The following is a 20,995-nucleotide window of genomic DNA, read 5'->3' as shown; positions in this document are numbered from 1 at the left end:
TTAATAGTTTTTCAACAATGTTTTTTCTTTTTTACATTTATTTTTTTTCAGGCTCCAGGGTAAAGACATTACAGGAATTGTCCGACATAAACGCCCAAAAATTTTTTAAGCTAATCTGTGCTGTTGTCATATAAAACACTCCTACGTTGTTTTTTTTTTGTTTTCTAACTTTTGTTCCTTTTGAATTATCACTTTATTCTCTGCAGCTCAACCAAACATGATATCTTCCTGTGCCAAACCTCACAGTCAGAGCTGGCCCCGCCGGCCTCACTGTCCGGCCCCGCCGGCCTCACTGTCCGGCCCCGCCGGCCTCACTGTCCGGCCCCGCCGGCCTCACTGTCCGGCCCCGCCGGCCTCACTGTCCGGCCCCGCCGGCCTCACTGTCCGGCCCCGCCCTCTGCACACTCATTGGTTGTCAGTATTCTGCCCCAGCACTGACCTTTCATCGCTCCAGCAAAGATGGGCACATTACTACATTATATGTGCGGTGGATGTGAGGTGATTGTGCTGCACAGATGAGATATCACTGCTCCGTATCATTGGTAGTACAGAGCAGTGATCCTGCTTCTGTCATCCGTGCAGCACAATCACCTCACATCCACTGCACATTTAATATTGTAATGTGCCCATCCCTGTCCCCATACTATAGTAATCTGCCCATCCCTGTCCCCATACTATAGTAATCTGCCCATCCCTGTCCCCATACTATAGTAATCTGCCCATCCCTGTCCCCATACTATAGTAATCTGCCCATCCCTGTCCCCATACCATAGTAATCTGCCCATCCCTGTCCCCATACTATAGCAATCTGCCCATCCCTGTCCCCATACTATAGCAATCTGCCCATCCCTGTCCCCATACTATAGTAATGGGCTCATCCCTGTCCCCATACTATAGTAATGTGCCCATCCTTGTCCCCATACTATAGTAATGTGCCAATCCCTGTCCCCATACTATAGTAATGTTCCCATCCCTTTCCCCATACTATAGTAATATGCCCATCGTTGTTCCCATACTATAATAATCTGCCCATCCCTGTCCCCATACTATAGTAATGTGCCCATCCCTGTCCCCATACTATAGTAATGTGCCCACCCCTGTGTGACGGGGTATGCGGCAGAGCAGTGAGGGACGCCAAGGCCAAGGAACAATCCAAAGGGCTTTATTGGAACCACAAAGATAAAGCACCAAACATAAATATAAATGCTTAAAGTCTGCAAGGAGTCCACAACAAAACAAAAGATCCAGGGGCGCCTCCTGGTATTCCAACGCCAGGGAAAATATGGCAATGGTCCTTATATGAGTTCCTTGAGTCCAACAGGGTGAACAACAAAACACAATCCCACGTGGCCACTGATCTCCAATCTGTGACAGTCCATACACAGGCTCTAGGATCCAGCCTCAGCTATAGATCCTAGTCCTTCTCCAGCCGAGATCCAACTCACTGACCTAACATGGGTCTCATTGTTCTTCTCTCCTGGGATCAGCCCCTAAGGTCGGCCCAACTCCGCCTGGACATTTGATGACATTTGATACATGAATGGACTTTAGACTCCTGGCTCTGTTCTGTTTACCAAGTTGTGGATTGGAGAAGTCTGATGCTGTGGAGAACAAACAATCCCCCACCAGTAGTATATACAGGACAGTCAAGGAGAGACAGACTATTACACTATGAGCACAGGCGAGGGAGGGACACACTGTTACACCCTGTCCCCATACTATAGTAATGTGCCCATCCCTGTCCCCATAGTATAGTAATGTGTCCATCCCTGTGCCCATCCCTGTCCCCATACAGTAGTAATGTTCCCATCCCTGTCCCCATACTATAGTAATGTGCCCATCCCTGTCCCCATAGTATAGTAATGTATCCATCCCTGTCCCCATACTATAGTAATGTGCCCATCTCTGTCCCCATACTATAGTAATGTGCCCACCCCTGTCCCCATACTATAGTAATGTATCCATCCCTGTCCCCATACTATAGTAATGTGCCCATCTCTGTCCCCATACTATAGTAATGTGCCCATCCCTGTCCCCATACTATAGTAATGTGCCCATCTCTGTCCCCATACTATAGTAATGTTCCCAACCCTGTCCCCATAATATAGTAATGTGCCCATCCTTGTCCCCATACTATAGTAATGTAGTAATGTGCCCATACCTGTCCCCATACTGTAGTAATTTGCCCATCCCTGTCCCATACTATAGTAATATGCCCATACCTGTCCCCATACTGTAGTAATTTGCCCATCCTTGTCCCCATACTATAGTAATGTGCCCATACCTGTCCCCATACTGTAGTAATTTGCCCATCCCTGTCCCATACTATAGTAATGTCTCCTTTCCTTGTGCCCATCCCGTAGTAATGTCCCCTTGGGCTCCTCTTGTAGTAATGTCCCCTTGGGCTCCTCTTCTTGTAGTAATGTCCCCTTGGGCTTCTCTTCTTGTAGTAATGTCCCCTTGGGCTCCTCTTCTTGTAGCAATGCTCTGTCCTCTAGAATTGCCCCATATTGTGAGCCCCAGTGGGGACAGTGTTGCCAATGTATGTAAAGTGCTATGGAATTAATAGCGCTATATAAATGAATAAATTATTATTATTATAATATTCTGTCAGTCTTCACACACACAAAAAAAACAAACACAAATCCTTCTCACCTGTCCTGGTTCCCTTGGTGCCCTGTGTCCTGCATCTTGCGGTTGCAGCCCCCTCCTTGCTGATCGCGGCCTGTGCAGAGGGCTGTGCAGTCAGCGCTTTATAGCAGAGGACTGATATCCTGGCGCTGTGCAGGGTTGCGCTCTCTATGCAGCTTCTCCAGTGATCTGCTGCTAGACTATGATTGGCCGGCGGCTGATGTAGCTGTATACAGAGTTCGGCTCTACAGAGCACATGGGAATCTGTCATCTGATATAAAGCGCTGACTGCTCAGCCTCCTGCAGAGGCCGCGATCAGCAAGAGCACTGCACGCCACAAGCAGCATCAGGGGCCGCAGCTGACAGCGCTTTATATCAGATGACAGATTCCAGGGCACTCTGCATAGCCGAGCTCTGTATACAGCTACTGCAATGATCTGCTGCTGGCCTCTGATTGGCCGGCGGCTGATCATAGCTATATACAGTGCTCCCATCTGCGCAGCACCAGTGAAACAGTCATCTGATATACAGCGCTGACTGCACGGGCCCCTGCACAGGCAGCATTCAGCAAGGGGGCCATTAGCCTGTGCGCCGCCAGCAGCATCGGGGGCTGCATGTGTCGCGGGCGGAGGAGGGGACGCTGCGCTCTCCCACTGCTCAGGTCCGGCCGCCGCTGCTGCTACGGCTGCTGCTGCTCGGTGGTGGCTCAGGCGGTGGGCCGGATCCCGGGGACTCGAGCGGCGCTCCTCGCCCGTGAGTGAAAAGGGGATTTTGCTTATGGGGGTTTTGATTATTGTCCGTGACGCCACCCATGGTTGTGGTGATTTTGGTGACACCACCGCTGCTCTGGACGGGGATCCCGAAAGCGGTGACAGGGAGCAGCTTTGTTGTTATTTCTCCCCTCCGTGGGTAGGGGGTTGGTTGTCCCGGGGCCCGGTGATGGGGTAAGGATGAATGGCAGGCGGGTTACGGGGCCTGGTGAGGTGCAGGGTCGCGGGGGCAGCGCTGTGCCGCACGGCACAGTGGTACTCACTCAGCCAATGATGAGGACACAGTTCTCGGTAAAACACACGGCTGGATGGACGGGTCTCACTGACGGCTGCGGTGGTTTCTGCTCCCGGCAGGTTGGTGGTGACTGCCTTTCCCTGCACCTAGATACGGTAGATGGTTCCAATGGGTTCCCACCGGTAAGTAACCCACTCCCCGGCTTGAATATGGGCCGGAGGAGCCCCTTTTGCCCGCAGGCGCTGGCCCTGAGAAACGGTTGCCTTGGCGGTGGCAGTGTCTCTCTTACTTGGTTGGACTGTTGCCTTCTTCGGGACTTGGCTGTTTGGAAACCCAGGAGGTTCCCTTCACTAACGAATTCGGCAAATCCACGGCGACTCCTAGCCTTGCCGGGGTCCGTAAGCCCCTGCCAGATGGTGCTGGCTTCTCTTTGTGTACCGGTCCGGTACCGCCGGGCCACCGCCGTCCACGGTCGTTACGGTAGACTCCAATCGGCCACTCCTGCAGACGGTCACCACCGTCTGCCAACCTTACTGATCTGTCCGGGCCACACACCCGGACCAACTTCAGGCTGCTTAGCTGTCACTTTTCTCCTCTCTCACTACTTTCCCTCCTTCCACTTTCACTACCAAGACTGGTCTGCCTGGTTTTCCCGCCTCCAGGACTGTGAACTCCTCGGTGGGCGGGGCCAAACGCCTGGCCCACCCCCTGGTGTGATCATCAGCCCCTGGAGGAAGGCAACAAGGGTTTTGTGTTTTGACTTCGGTGTGCCTGCTGGGAGTGTGGGGTGTTGTTCTCTGTGGCCCCTGGCTTGTCCAGGGCGCCACACATGCAGCGTACAGGCAGCAAGACCCCTGCATTATGGGATGTGAGGGAGGGTACAGGGAAGGGGGGCGGGGACGCCACGCACTGTACCTGCCCAGCAGGTAGGCTACATGATGTCTCCTGTGATGCCCACCTACAAGGCGGGCATAAGCTCTTGCACTTGTCGTCGTTATATCGCAGGAAGTAGCAAAATCATGGCAGGAGCGGTCACAAGACCTCTCTGAGCCAGGGGAGAGGGGCTGACAGCAGGGCAGGTAAGTAGTCCCTATCTACTTACCTGCCCCAAATGTAGCCCAATAGTGTAATGACAAGAAATAGGCAAAATAACCTGGAAAACACCTTTAAATATTTTAAGAGATGGGATGAACACAAGTTCAAGTCCCCTAATGGCGCTAATAAAAAAAAAAAAAAAAAAGTTTTTTAAAACTATTAAAAAATATATAAAGAAAAAAAGCAGAAACTGAAAAAAATGCAGTTAAAATATTGAAAAAAGTATAAAAAGGTTTTTAAAAATATAATAAATATAGTAGAAAGTGGGAAAAATGCTGTTAAAACATTTTAAAAGTATAAATAGTTTTAAAAAATATAATAAATAAAGTAGAAAGTGGGGAAAAATGCTTCTAAAATAAAACAAAATGAAAAGTTTTAAAAAATAAATCAAATATAGTAAAAAATGAAAAAAAAAGCTTTTCAAATACGAAAAAAATAAAAATATTACGTTTTTAAAAAAGTATGAAAAGTTGAAAAAAACGTTTTTAAAATATGACAAAAAATATATAAAAAGTTTGTAAAAATGTAACAAATATAGTAGAAAGTGAAAAAAATGCTTTTAAATATGAAAAGTTGAAAAAAAGTTTTTAAAATATGACAAAAAATATATAAAAAGTTTGTAAAAATGTAACAAATATAGTAGAAAGTGGAAAAATGCTTTTATGGTAAATATTAAAATAAATTTAAAATATATAATTTTTTTTAATAATATTAGAAATATAACAAAAATGGTAGAAAGTGAAAAAAAATCCAATAAATTAAAAATATAAAAAGTAAAAAAAATGCAATAGATAAAAAATTGCATCAATAAAAAACAATACAGTACAAAGAGAGTAGCTAATTTCAGTCAATGAAAAACATTTTTTTATGGGATGCAGAAAATGGCGACACAAAGTTTGTTTTTTATGAACTTCAAAAAAAAAGTTTCTAGTTAAAAAATAAAAATGTTAACACCATAATTGTACTGATTTAGTTCAAAGTAACTTTTATCACAGAATGTACTCCACAAAAACCAAACACATGCACATGTTTTTTTTCTTCCCTCCCAATATCACCACACTTTTTTTTTCCTTGTTTCTAAGTAAAATGACCTCAACTCTTACCGGTTCCCTGAGAAAAGCTGTCCTACAGCCGTGTAGATGCAAAAATAATATCAAAATTGGAAGAAGTGGAGGGAAAAAAAAGGAAAATTGATGAGGGCAGGGGAACGCAGGCCAATTCACTGAGTTTTTCTTGAGTTGTTTTCTGACTTTTTTTTGTAATTTCCTGAACATTTTTTTTCTGGCTTTCCCACGGTTTTTGACATGTTTTTTTTTTACTGGTAAAATGCTCCAAAAGATGGAGAGATTCATGAATGTGAACCATCTGACTCCAGAACGCTTCCTCATCAAGATCAGTGTGAACAACATCGGTCTTGAAACATCGGTCTTGAAACATCGGTCTTGAAACATCGGTCTTGATACATCGGTCTTGATACATCGGTCTTGATACATCGGTCTTGATACATCGGCCCATTGTGTGCACAGACCCCTAAAGTGTTTTTTTTTCCCTAAACTGTCTAATTGCTTTTCACCCCTTCTTGACATATGACATACATTTATGTTACATGCTGCCTCCCTGTCGTTGATGTGGGCTGGCTCGCACACTGAGCCTGTGTCTTTCCTGGAAGATGACAGCTGTGATATTTGGCCATCATGTGCTTCTAACAGCCACGTGCTGAATGGAGCCTGTGTCTATTAGGCCCCCTTCACACATCTGTGTCTCCGGTATGTCTGTTTTCACACGTACCGGAGACACGGGCATGTGTAAACCCATTAAAATCAATGGGTTTGTGCACACGTGCGTGTTTTCCCATGGACCGTGTGTCCCCTGAAGTACCCTGAAGAAGTCACCACACGAAACATGTGTTGGGACCATCCCTGTGTGTGCCTGCATGCCCCTCCACGCTAATTTGGTAAGCTCTATACTGGTCCCTGTTTTTGTGCTGTGTTGATTGTGTACCTCTCTTAGCTGGTACGCTGATTTTTGCAGCTGTCGCCCCTTCAGGTTTGCACTATGATGTATTATTAACCCCTTTTCCAGCACTGACCATACCAGTTAGCTACACTTAACTATTTTTGGTATGATTTTGCATGCAGCCACATATGGGGAACCAATCACCCTCTATGTCTTTGTAACCTACCTTTATATTTATTATATTATTCATGCCTTGTACTACACTATTGTCTGATTAATAAAGAATATATGTTTTATCTGCACACTAGTGCCTATGACTATCTTTCGTTTCTGATTATGAGGTATGTGGTTATTTTGGCAAAATGAAAGACTTCCAATCCCCCTGTATATATTTATGTCCTCAGAAGCCTTTTACTGCTGCTAAGATCCAGCTGTACTGTTCCACGTTTTTCATTTATGTTATATGCCGCCTCCCTGTCGTTGATGCGGGCTGGCTCGCACACCGAGCCTGTGTATTTCCTGGAAGATGACAGCTGTGATATTTGGCCATCATCTGCTTCTAACAGCCACATGCTGAATGGAGCCTGTGTCTATTAGGCCCCCTTCACACATCTGTGTCTCCGGTATGTCTGTTTTCACACGTACCGAAGACACGGGCACACGTAGACCCATTAAAATCAATGGGTTTGTGCACACATGCGTGTTTTCCCATGGAGCGTGTGTCCGTGTGGAGCATACGTGTGTCCCACACAATGACATGTCCGTTTTTCTGCAGCAGCACGGTAGTCGCATGGACCGCATAGACCGCACAATGATGTGATCCGTGTGACATCAGTGTGACACGCACTGGAGAAAAAAACTACATCAGTGAAATAAAATGGTTTTCTATGCTCACCTGTCTCCACCGCTGATGTCTCCAGCACTGCTGTCACTTGCTTCCGACCCCAGCTCATTGCATATTCAATGCACCGAGGACCGGAAGCAGCAGAAGTGCCAGACACAGCAGCACCATGGACAGGTAAGTATAGAAATTTATGCTGTCCGTGTGCTATGCAGATGTCACACGGATAGCACGCTGATAGCACATGCTGACCACACACACACGCACACACACATACGCACCTACACCACGGACCATGCAAATCGTGTGTGTTTTGCACAGACGTGTCAATGAGGCTTTAACCTGTAAGGGTACATTCTATGGCCCATCGGCAATGGATTGCCATGATGCCTGGGAATCTGCTGAAACCACCCGTGCCTGTTATGACAGTACCCCTGTGCCTGTACTTGACTTTCATAGGAGACTGGGAATATTCACTATACACCACAGTACTATAGTATCGCTGTATATGGCCCAAGTAATCGGATCATCACAGGTTCAAGAAACAAATATAGTAGAAAATGACAAAAAAAGTTTAAAAAAATATGAAATAGATAAAATTAAATAAATAAAAAAAATAAATCGTAAAAGTTGAAATCACCCCCTTTTGTCCCATTGAAAATAAAACAGTAATAATATAAAATACATAGTTGATATCACCACGATCAGAAACGCCCGATCTATCAAAAAAATCAATCAGTTCATCTGATCAGTACACGGCGTAGCAAGAAAAAAATTCCAGATGCCAAAGTTATGTTTTTTTGGTTGCCACAACATTGCATTAAAACGCAATAACAGGTGATCAAAATGTCGCATCTATCCTAAAAAGGTATAATGAAAAACACCAGCTTAAGATGCAAAAAATAAGCCGTTACTGAGCCCCAGATCCCGAAAAATTAGAACACTATGGGTCTTGGAAAAAGCGACAAAAGCACTATTCTTTTTATTGATTTTTTTTTTTTAAATTTTGAATTTTTTTCATCACTTAGATAAAATTAAACTAGACATGTTTGGTATCTACAAACTCATACCAATCTGAGGCATCACACTGACGTGTCAGTTTTACCATGTAGTGAACATGGTAAATAAGGCTACTTTCACACATCCGTTTTTTGCCATCAGGCACAATCCGGCGAATTGCGTATAAAACGGATCCAGCGCCGGATCTGTTTTTTTCCCCATAGTCTTGTATTAGCGCTGGACTGTGCCGCATGGCCTTGCGTTTGATCCGGCATGCACTGGATCCGGCAAAAGTTCTCTGTGCGGCAGCCAGACAGGACGCACCATGTACGGCCTCTTTCACACATCACTTTTTGCCATCATTGCGCAATCCGGCGATTTTTGGAAAAAACGGATCCGGCATCGGATCCTTTTTTTCCTCATAGTGTTGTTTTTGAACCAGATTGCTCTGCATGGCCATGTGTTTCATCCGCCGTGCGTCGGATCCAGCTAAATTTATCGGTGCGGCCGCCAAAACACAATGCAACATTTTTTGTGACCGTCAAAAAAACAGACGGCAACGGATCCGGCGCTGTCCGTTTTTTTACAATAGAAGCCTATGGGCACCGGATCCATCGTCATCCATTAAAAACGGAATCAGGTAACTGATCCGTTTTTTGTTTCTGGGCATGCCCAGAAAATATGTAAATTCACTTCTGGAAAGAAAAAAAAAACTCTCTCTCGCCGGAAGGGGAAAAATGAGACTGATCCGCTTATTTGCCGGATCCGTCACATCAGTTTTGTCAAGTCGCATCAGGCACAAACCGGATTGTGCCTAAAGAAAAAAAAAATGATGTGTGAAAATGTAAAGTTTTTTGGTGTATGGCAAAAAAAACGGACGCTGACGGATAGGGCGCCGTCCGCCGTGTTGTATAATGGAAGTCTATGGGCGCCGGATCCGTCGTAATGCGGCAAAAAAAACAATTCAGTGACGGATTGCGTTTTTTTAAACTGAGCATGCTCAGTATCACAATGGATCCGTCAAAAAACAGACGAAACGGATGAAAAAAACTGATGCCCCAGATCCGTTTTTTCGACTGATCCATCGCATTAGTTTTTATGCCCGATTGTGCCTGATGCCAAAAAACTGATGTGTGAAACTAGGATATATTTTTTTTAATACATATTTATCTTCACCATGTGGTTTGTTCATGGTTCTTTAAAAAGTCAACACCCACCTATCAAGTTTATTACCACCCCATATAAAAAGGGGTGTGGTGCAAAAATTCAGTCCTTTAGTGACCACACCTGGGTGAAGGAGGGTTATGCTTCTGGCTGAATAGAAGTTTGGGGCTTGGTAGAGCGGAATAATAAGGTGATACATTAGATAAACTTGGGCATGGGTTTGGATATTTGCTAGATCTTTGTGCTGTCTGGATTTTGTCTGCTGTTACTCGTATTTAAAGCCCACACTCCAATGTTTTATCTTATTTATTGCAATGCTGGAATTTTACCTTTTATCTGCCCCTAGTCGTGGTCATTACCTTTGACTTCTGATCAGTCAAAAGTTGCACTTGAAAGGTGCACGGAACTAAAAGCTGTCCGGTAAGAATATTGGAGTTAAGGAAATAACTATACTAAGGAACAAAAATGCTGTTGTGCTTTAAGTAAGTTATCATTTTATTATTACATTTTGGCGCTGTGATGGGAGAGAAAAAGGCGCAATAGGGTCTTACCCGGTTTACAGGGTGGAAAAGGAAAAGAACAATGCACTCACCTGGCAGGGTTGTGCCAGTCACAACCCCTTTGCAGACGTAGCTGAGCGCTTAGGTGGTTCAGCAGCGGCCCCGTTACAGAGCAAATTTTCAGCGTAAAAAAACTGGGGAAAAATGTTTTTTTTTTTTTGCCGCGCTAAGAGCCCACGAGCATGAATATAACGGTGTGTGTTATGTATTTCATTTCTTTTTTTGTGGTTTATTCAAATTAATCACTTCTTCCCCACTTACCTGCCTTGTTACCTCCACATAAAAAATGGTTAGGGTGCACACCTAAAGTTAGGACAATCATGGCTGCCAGAGGAAATGCTGTGCTGGAGGGTGGATAGAAGTGTGGGGTCACTAATTGGTTATCATTTTTTTCCCCTGTGGTAGTTCAATAGATTGACTATTGATTTTATATTGATTTTAATGAAATATGTATTTAGTTTAGTACCATGCATAATCTTTTTTAAAAATCTATTCTTTACACTTGAAAACGCTGCGTTTTGACTATCTGCTGGACCCCTGTGTGGGCTAGTGATGGGCCACTTACATCTGTAAATAGCTCACGGGGATAAATGGTCAAGTGTAGATAGATGGGGTTTCACCTGGGGCCAGCTCTTGGGTCAGCAGAGCAAAGTGATCCACATCACCAAAATGCACTGTATATCAACTTATTTTCCTTTTTTTTTTTTTTAACCTTAGTTCTTAATAACAAAAACATATAATAAATAATCATATACAATACATTATGATTATTTTAAACTACAAAATTACAGATAATGTATTTCCTCGAATCCCAATCCCCCTCTCGACTCAACTTATTTTCTTGACTTCCATAGTGTCCCAAGCATAACAGTATTTCTTAGCAGGCTTCAGCTTGATGTTGATCCCTTGTGACTTGATGAATAAATGCTTGGTAGGAAGATGGATCTTTGTGCAGCCTAGGTAGGTCCACCAGGGCCTTCTCCACTTTTTTTCTTTCTAGTTTCAAGCTGATCTTCGCCTTGTCCTTCTATTCTGACCATGTTGTCCTTCTCCAGTGATTGTTCTCAATGTTCTATACTCCTGCTACAATAACTGACCATGTTCAGCAAAATTAGTGCTCATTTTCTTGTGTCCTTGTAGTTTCAGGTCCATGCCTGCCCCATTATTTGGTGCTCTTGGGTTCAGTGTTCCCTCCCTAATGAATGAATTTGGTCATCTATCTTGGCAGATATTGAAAACAATGAATGTCGGTATGGGACCAATTCAAGAGGCAGATCCTGACTCGCCAGGAAAGTGGCTTCATAGGATAAAGTATTACGACCAGCTGCAGTTAGTCCTTCCCAGTAGGGACTGGTGTGTAAAGCATCTGTGTTCACATTCATGCATTGCTTAACTCATATGTTCATTCTTTTGCAGATAGACCCAAAATCGTGGACAACAAATTGTTAAAAGCTCCACTCTGCAGGGGAATAGCCAGGGCAGCAACACCTACAGTATAACTTCACACTAGGTTATCTGCCATTAGTGATGAGTGAGCACTCCAATGTTTGGGTGCTCAGTACGTGAAACCAGGAGTTTAATGTTTGGATGGGCTTGACTTGCATACTGAGTACATTAGAAGTCAATGGGGGACTTGACTTTTTTGGAAAAATGCTTGTTGTCTAGTGATTTCCATTATACTCAGTAAATGAGTTGAGCTTGTCCGAGCATCAAACTGATGAGTACAGAGCACCTGAGCATGGTATTTCTCACTGATCACTATCTGCCATAAGTGTGGAAACCTAACATTGTTTAAATCGTGAATGGGTCATTTCAGACTTTCATGCATCCACAAATGAGGCTTAGAATTAAACTTGGCCATAACCACCTACCTGTCCCTATAACTGAAGTAGACTTATTGCACTTCCTAACACAGGTGGGAACAGGTGGTAACTGAGCATATATTGAGTTTCTCTGAAATGCTAAGATCTGTTAACCATGAATGTAGGAATATGACCATGCCTTACTGCTAAGAAAATGCATATAAAAATAGATACTTGGCATATACAAAAATCCAGTGTTATGTGAGCCCAACTGCCAACGTCAAGGCGTATCTCTTTAGTCTGTCTACACATTCTGCTGATGTTAGCGCTGATAGTCCACAATTTGCAGTGTTTTTCATTGCTTATGAGCTGTCATCTCTACTTTGCTGTCCCAGAACTTACTGGGCACCTGGGGTAGTTGCATATAACACCAGGCAATCCTGGTCGGGGTGCTCTTAACTCTTTTTTTTTTTTTTTTTTTTAGCAGTGATGGATTGAGGCTTCTGCTTTTAAACACTGAGGGCATTTAAAGGGAACCTGTCACCGGATATTTATAATACTCACGTAATGGTCGGTGCAGAACAGACTGGTCGGATGAGTGTCTCCGGGTCCACGCCTCCTTTGGCCTTCTTCTGAAGCTAGTGTGGATGACTCATTCGAAGTCATCTACACTAGCCGACATTAAGGTCCCGCGCAAGCGCGCTAGATTACTTTGATCTGCCGGCGCAGGACCTCAATGTTGGCTTGTGTATGACGTAGAATGTGTCATCATTAGCTTCAGAAGGAGGACAAAGATAGCCAAAAGAGGAGGCGTGGACAGGGAGAACGGAGACGCCCATCCGGCCAGTCTCCTCCGCACTGTTAGGTGAGTATTATAAACATCCGGTGACAGGTTCCTTTCAACAGGGAATTAAAGGGTAACTGTTTAGACTGTCACTTATTTTGCGTTTTTTTTTTTTGTTGCTATCCATTTTAGTCTGGAAAAGTTTACAATATATCCATATGCCCATGGCTGCATTTGACCACTTGCAGACTATCAACCCTTTTTTGTGAAGTAATGCACCAAGTGACTGTTCCAGATCATGAGGTAATTGTTTTAGTTGACTGACTTATTTTGTATGACTTTTCTTTTTTCTTTGCAGAATCTTGGCCATGAAGGAGAGTTGAGTATTTCCTCACATGCTCATTTGTGTGGCAAAGTCTACAATATCTCAAATGGTCCTGAGTATGTCCTATGTGATCTGGCAGTATTTGCAGCTGGTGGATACCTTATTTCAACCCAAGGGATTTGGTTACAGGCAGGGCCGTATTTACCATTAGGCACCCGTGGTCCGGTGCCTAGGGCGGCAGATTGTGAGGGGCGGCACCTTCTGGCAGCAAAAAAAAAAAAAAAAAAAAATTATTTTTTTTTTTTTTTTTTTTTTTACATTTTTTTTTTTTTTGTGGCCGCCGAGCACAGGGAGATGATTGACCCCGGAACTGCCGGCGCCTGCACTTCCGGGGTCACAGGCGCGCGCCAATCAGCTCCTTCCTCTGTGCTGCGTCCACTGCTGTGTGGACGTCACATGCAGAGCTCACAGCAGGACGCCGCGGAGGACGCCGTGATGGAAGCCGGTGTCAGAAGAGGATACTCACGTGAGCCAGGAAGATGGCGGCGGGCACTGGAGCAGGTAAGTGGATTCATAAGGAGCGTGGGAGTGTCTCTAATGCAGACCAGAGATCTGCGCATGCGGGGGGGGAGGCGGCAAAGGCAGATACTGGAGGGAGGCAGAGGCTGAGACTGGGGGGAGGCTGGAGGGAGGCAGAGGCTGAGACTGGGGGGAGGCTGGAGGGAGGCAGAGGCTGAGACTGGGGGGAGGCTGGAGGGAGGCAGAGGCTGAGACTGGAGGGAGGCAGTGGCTGAGACTGGGGGGAGGCTGGAGGGAGGCAGAGGCTGAGACTGGAGAGAGGCAGAGGCTGAGACTGGGGGGAGGCTGGAGGGAGGCAGAGGCTGAGACTGGAGGGAGGCAGAGGCTGAGACTGTGGGGAGGCTGGAGGGAGGCAGAGGCTGAGACTGGGGGAGGCTGGAGGGAGGCAGAGGCAGAGACTGGGGGGGGGGCTGGAGGGAGGCAGAGGCAGAGACTGGGGGGAGGCTGGAGGGAGGCAGAGGCTGAGACTGGGGGAGGCTGGAGAGAGGCAGAGGCTGAGACTGGGGGGAGGCTGGAGGGAGGCAGAAGCAGAGACTGGGGGGAGGCTGGAGGGAGGCAGAGTCAGAGACTGGGGGCAGGCTGGAGGGAGGCAGAGGCAGAGACTGGGGGGAGGCTGGAGGGAGGCAGAGGCTGAGACTGGAGGGAGGCTGAGACTGGGGGGAGGCTGGAGGGAGACTGAGGATGAGACTTAGGGGAGGCTGGAGGGAGGCTGAGGCTGAGACTGGAGGGAGGCTGAGGCTGAGACTGGGGGGAGGCTGGAGGGAGGCAGAGACTGGGGGGAGGCTGGAGGGAGGCAGAGACTGGGGGGAGGCTGGAGGGAGGCAGAGACTGGGGGGAGGCTGGAGGGAGGCTGAGGCTGAGACTGGAGGGAGGCAGAGGCTGCGACTGGAGAGAGGCAGAGGCTGAGACTGGGGGGAGGCTGGAGGGAGGCAGAGGCTGAGACTGGAGAGAGGCAGAGGCTGAGACTGGGGGGAGGTTGGAGGGAGGCAGAGGCTGAGACTGGAGGGAGGCAGAGGCTGAGACTGTGGGGAGGCTGGAGGGAGGCAGAGGCAGAGACTGGGGGAGGCTGGAGGGAGGCAGAGGCAGAGACTGGGGGGAGGCTGGAGGGAGGCAGAGGCAGAGACTGGGAAGAGGCTGGAGGGAGGCAGAGGCTGAGACTGGGGGGAGGCTGGAGAGAGGCAGAGGCTGAGACTGGGGGAGGCTGGAGGGAGGCAGAGGCAGAGACTGGGGGGAGGCTGGAGGGAGGCAGAGGCAGAGACTGGGGGGAGGCTGGAGGGAGGCAGAGGCAGAGACTGGGGGGAGGCTGGAGGGAGGCAGAGGCAGAGACTGGGGGGAGGCTGGAGGGAGGCAGAGGCAGAGACTGGGGGGAGGCTGGAGGGAGGCAGAGGCAGAGACTGGGGGGAGGCTGGAGGGAGGCAGAGGCAGAGACTGGGGGGAGGCTGGAGGGAGGCAGAGGCTGAGACTGGGGGGAGGTTGGAGGGAGGCAGAGGCTGAGACTGGAGGGAGGCAGAGGCTGAGACTGTGGGGAGGCTGGAGGGAGGCAGAGGCTGAGACTGGGGGAGGCTGGAGGGAGGCAGAGGCAGAGACTGGGGGGAGGCTGGAGGGAGGCAGAGGCAGAGACTGGGGGGAGGCTGGAGGGAGGCAGAGGCTGAGACTGGGGGGAGGCTGGAGAGAGGCAGAGGCTGAGACTGGGGGGAGGCTGGAGGGAGGCAGAGGCAGAGACTGGGGGGAGGCTGGAGGGAGGCAGAGGCAGAGACTGGGGGAGGCTGGAGGGAGGCAGAGGCAGAGACTGGGGGGAGGCTGGAGGGAGGCAGAGGAAGAGACTGGGGGGAGGCTGGAGGGAGGCAGAGGCTGAGACTGGGGGGAGGCTGGAGGGAGGCAGAGGCAGAGACTGGAGGGAGGCAGAGGCAGAGACTGGAGGGAGGCAGAGGCAGAGACTGGAGGGAGGCAGAGGCTGAGACTGGAGGGAGGCAGAGGCTGAGACTGGAGGGAGGCAGAGGCTGAGACTGGGGGGAGGCTGGAGGGAGGCAGAGGCTGAGACTGGAGAGAGGCAGAGGCTGAGACTGGGGGGAGGTTGGAGGGAGGCAGAACCTGAGACTGGAGGGAGGCAGAGGCTGAGACTGTGGGGAGGCTGGAGGGAGGCAGAGGCTGAGACTGGAGAGAGGCAGAGGCTGAGACTGGGGGGAGGCTGGAGGGAGGCAGAGGCTGAGACTGGAGAGAGGCAGAGGCTGAGACTGTGGGGAGGCTGGAGGGAGGCAGAGGCTGAGACTGGGGGAGGCTGGAGGGAGGCAGAGGCAGAGACTGGGGGGAGGCTGGAGGGAGGCAGAGGCAGAGACTGGGAAGAGGATGGAGGGAGGCAGAGGCTGAGACTGGGGGGAGGCTGGAGAGAGGCAGAGGCTGAGACTGGGGGAGGCTGGAGGGAGGCAGAGGCAGAGACTGGGGGGAGGCTGGAGGGAGGCAGAGGCAGAGACTGGGGGGAGGCTGGAGGGAGGCAGAGGCAGAGACTGGGGGGAGGCTGGAGGGAGGCAGAGGCAGAGACTGGGGGGAGGCTGGAGGGAGGCAGAGGCAGAGACTGGGGGGAGGCTGGAGGGAGGCAGAGGCTGAGACTGGGGGGAGGCTGGAGAGAGGCAGAGGCTGAGACTGGGGGAGGCTGGGGGGAGGCAGAGGCAGAGACTGGGGGGAGGCTGGAGGGAGGCAGAGGCAGAGACTGGGGGGAGGCTGGAGGGAGGCAGAGGCAGAGACTGGGGGGAGGCTGGAGGGAGGCAGAGGCAGAGACTGGGGGGAGGCTGGAGGGAGGCAGAGGCAGAGACTGGGGGGAGGCTGGAGGGAGGCAGAGGCAGAGACTGGGGGGAGGCTGGAGGGAGGCAGAGGCTGAGACTGGGGGGAGGTTGGAGGGAGGCAGAGGCTGAGACTGGAGGGAGGCAGAGGCTGAGACTGTGGGGAGGCTGGAGGGAGGCAGAGGCTGAGACTGTGGGGAGGCTGGAGGGAGGCAGAGGCAGAGACTGGGGGGAGGCTGGAGGGAGGCAGAGGCAGAGACTGGGGGGAGGCTGGAGGGAGGCAGAGGCTGAGACTGGGGGGAGGCTGGAGAGAGGCAGAGGCTGAGACTGGGGGGAGGCTGGAGGGAGGCAGAGGCAGAGACTGGGGGGAGGCTGGAGGGAGGCAGAGGCAGAGACTGGGGGAGGCTGGAGGGAGGCAGAGGCAGAGACTGGGGGGAGGCTGGAGGGAGGCAGAGGAAGAGACTGGGGGGAGGCTGGAGGGAGGCAGAGGCTGAGACTGGGGGGAGGCTGGAGGGAGGCAGAGGCAGAGACTGGAGGGAGGCAGAGGCAGAGACTGGAGGGAGGCAGAGGCTGAGACTGGAGGGAGGCAGAGGCTGAGACTGGAGGGAGGCAGAGGCTGAGACTGGAGGGAGGCAGAGGCTGAGACTGGGGGGAGGCTGGAGGGAGGCAGAGGCTGAGACTGGAGAGAGGCAGAGGCTGAGACTGGGGGGAGGTTGGAGGGAGGCAGAACCTGAGACTGGAGGGAGGCAGAGGCTGAGACTGTGGGGAGGCTGGAGGGAGGCAGAGGCTGAGACTGGAGAGAGGCAGAGGCTGAGACTGGGGGGAGGCTGGAGGGAGGCAGAGGCTGAGACTGGAGAGAGGCAGAGGCTGAGACTGTGGGGAGGCTGGAGGGAGGCAGAGGCTGAGACTGGGGGAGGCTGGAGGGAGGCAGAGGCAGAGACTGGGGGGAGGCTGGAGGGAGGCAGAGGCAGAGACTGGGAAGAGGATGGAGGGAGGCAGAGGCTGAGACTGGGGGGAGGCTGGAGAGAGGCAGAGGCTGAGACTGGGGGAGGCTGGAGGGAGGCAGAGGCAGAGACTGGGGGGAGGCTGGAGGGAGGCAGAGGCAGAGACTGGGGGGAGGCTGGAGGGAGGCAGAGGCAGAGACTGGGGGGAGGCTGGAGGGAGGCAGAGGCAGAGACTGGGGGAGGCTGGAGGGAGGCAGAGGCAGAGACTGGGGGGAGGCTGGAGGGAGGCAGAGGCTGAGACTGGGGGGAGGCTGGAGGGAGGCAGAGGCTGAGACTGGGGGGAGGCTGGAGGGAGGCAGAGGCTGAGACTGGGGGGAGGCTGGAGGGAGACTGAGGCAGAGACTGGGGGGAGGCTGGAGGGAGGCAGAGGCAGAGACTGGGGGGAGGCTGGAGGGAGGCAGAGGCTGAGACTGGGGGGAGGCTGGAGAGAGGCAGAGGCTGAGACTGGGGGGAAGCTGGAGGGAGGCAGAGGCAGAGACTGGGGGGAGGCTGGAGGGAGGCAGAGGCAGAGACTGGGGGGGAGGCTGGAGGGAGGCAGAGGCAGAGACTGGGGGGAGGCTGGAGGGAGGCAGAGTCAGAGACTGGGGGCAGGCTGGAGGGAGGCAGAGGCAGAGACTGGGGGGAGGCTGGAGGGAGGCAGAGGCTGAGACTGGAGGGAGGCTGAGACTGGGGGAGGCTGGAGGGAGACTGAGGCTGAGACTGGGGGGAGGCTGGAGGGAGGCTGAGGCTGAGACTGAAGGGAGGCTGAGGCTGAGACTGGGGGGAGGCTGGAGGGAGGCTGAGGCTGAGACTGAAGGGAGGCTGAGGCTGAGACTGGGGGGAGGCTGGAGGGAGGCAGAGACTGGGGGGAGGCTGGAGGGAGGCAGAGGCAGAGACTGGGGGGAGGCTGGAGGGAGGCTGAGGCTGAGACTGGAGGGAGGCTGAGGCTGAGACTGGAGGGAGGCTGGAGGGAGGCTGAGGCGGAGACTGGGGCAGGCTGAGGCTGGGGGGAGGCAAAGGCTGAGACTGGGGAAGAGAGGCTGATGCTGAGGGAAGATAGAGGCTGATGCTGGGGGAGAGAGGCTGATGCTGGGGGAGTGGGAGAGAGGGGCTAATGCTAGAGACAGAGGACAAGGGATGAGGGATAGTGCAATGACAAAATCGATTGGGTGGGGGGAGTGTAAGGACTCAGAATAAGAGGGGGCAGCATTGGGAGCTCATTGTGAAGAAGGGGCAGCATGTGTGGGATCAGTATGGAGTGGAGCAATGTAGGGGAGTCAATATCAAGAGTGGGGTAGTGTGTGTGGGGGGGGTCTCAGCATAAGCGTTAGTGTGGTGGTCTTAGCATGAGTGGGGCAACATGAAGGTCTCATTATGGAAAAGAGGAAGGCAGCATTAGGAGCTCATGGAGAGGGACAGCATGCATGGGACATTGTGAGAAGGGGGCAGCATGCATGGGACACTGAGGAGGGGGCAGCATGCATGAGACATTGTGAGAAGGGGGCAGCATGCATGGGACACTGAGGAGGGAGCAGCATGCATGGGACATTGTGAGGAAGGAGCAGCATGCATGGGACATTGTGAGGAGGGAGCATCAAGCATGAGACATTGTGCGGAGGGAGCAGCATTCATGGGACATTGTGAGGAGGGAGCAGCATGCATGGGACATTGTGAGGAGGGAGCAGCATGCATGGGACATTGTGAGGCGGGAGCAGCATACATGAGACATTGTGAGGAGGGGGCAGCATGCATGAGACATTGTGAGGAGGGAGCAGCATTCATGGGACATTGTGAGGAGGGAGCAGCATGCATGGGACATTGTGAGGAGGGGCAGCATGCATGGGACATTGTGAGGAGGGAGCAGCATGCATGGGACATTGTGAAGAGGGGGCAGCATGCATGGGACATTGTGAGGAGAGAGCAGCATGCATGGGACATTGTGAGGAGGGGGCAGCATGCATGGGACATTGTGAGGAGGGGGCAGCATGCATGGGACATTGTGAGGAGGGGGCAGCATGCATAAGACATTGTGAGGAGGGGGCAGCATGCAAGGGACATTGTGAGGAGGGGGCAGCATGCAAGGGACATTGTGAGGAGGGAGCAGCATGCATGGGACATTGTGAGGAGGGGGCAGCATGCATGGGACATTGTGAGGAGGGGGCAGCATGCAAGGGACATTGTGAGGAGGGGGCAGCATTCATGGGACATTGTGAGGAGGGGGCAGCATGCATGGGACATTGTGAGGAGGGGGCAGCAAGCATGGGACATTGTGAGGAGGGAGCAGCATGCATGGGACATTGTGACGAGGGAGCAGCATGCATGGGACATTGTGAGGAGGGGGCAGCATGCATGGGACATTGTGAGGAGGGGGCAGCATGCATGGGACATTGTGAGGAGGGGGCAGCATGCATGGGACATTGTGAGGAGGGGGCAGCATGCATGGGATATTGTGAGGAGGGGGCAGCATGCATGGGACATTGTCCTCACATCATGCTGCTCCCTCCTCACAATGTACAGATCATATTTCATAATCGAGGAAGGTGTGGTGGATATACAGTAGTTTATAAGGGAGGGCAGTGTGGTGTTTATTAGGGGCAGTGTCACAGTCACAGTATATAAGTGGGGACGGTGTGGTGGGAATATTTTATACTCATGCTATGTTTTGATGTGTCTGTGGTGATTCCCATTGGGGGGGGGGGTTCGTTTCTTATTGATACTTTTTAAAGTGTGCTACAGAGTAGATCTGCCTTAAACAGATGTCGTGTGCGAAAACTCAGTTTTACGTTGTCACTAAGGGGCGCGACCACTTAAAGTGCCTAGGGCAGCACGAAGGCAAAATACAGCCCTGGTTACAGGTGACAAGCTTTTAATCCTTGGCCAATATCTTCAACTGTAAAGGCTGTTGACAGTCGGCACATGTGTGAATCAGCCACCATAAGAAGTACATATTTATAATTCTCCATAGTCCTGATGCTACTTACAAGTTTGTAGGTCAAGTTGGAGGTTTTGGCAGTACTAGACTCCACTCCTCGCATCAGAATTCGCCAATACCTTGTGACTCTTCCTGTTTCTGGGTTCCACACAGCCAGTCTCATGGCAAGAGATGGGGTCCCACTTTTGCTTAACTTGGTGCATCCATACTCAAGTAGGCAGGCTCAGACTGGCCCATCGGTCAATTGGTGGATCATCTGGTAGGCACTTTCTGCATTAGTAGATCACTTAACACCCATCAGAATCAGTAGTTGGCACAATACACTTTTTCACTATGTAAAAATAAAGGAACCGTTTCATCGTTCCTTTAACAAACTGCCCTATAAAACATAGGCAAAATGGAGACTGTTCTATTTGCATGTGTGACGCCCTGGGCAACCCAAAGGTCACAGGTCATAACACCACCACACCCTACCTACCCCGGATAGGTACACCAAAGCTACACAAAAATCCTTGTTGCCTTCCTCCAGGGGCTTATGTCCACACCAGGGGGTGGGCCAGGC

This window comes from Anomaloglossus baeobatrachus, chromosome 12 (assembly GCF_048569485.1).
Source record: "Anomaloglossus baeobatrachus isolate aAnoBae1 chromosome 12, aAnoBae1.hap1, whole genome shotgun sequence".
Classification (NCBI taxonomy): domain Eukaryota; kingdom Metazoa; phylum Chordata; class Amphibia; order Anura; family Aromobatidae; genus Anomaloglossus; species Anomaloglossus baeobatrachus.
This window is presented reverse-complemented; position numbering follows the sequence as displayed.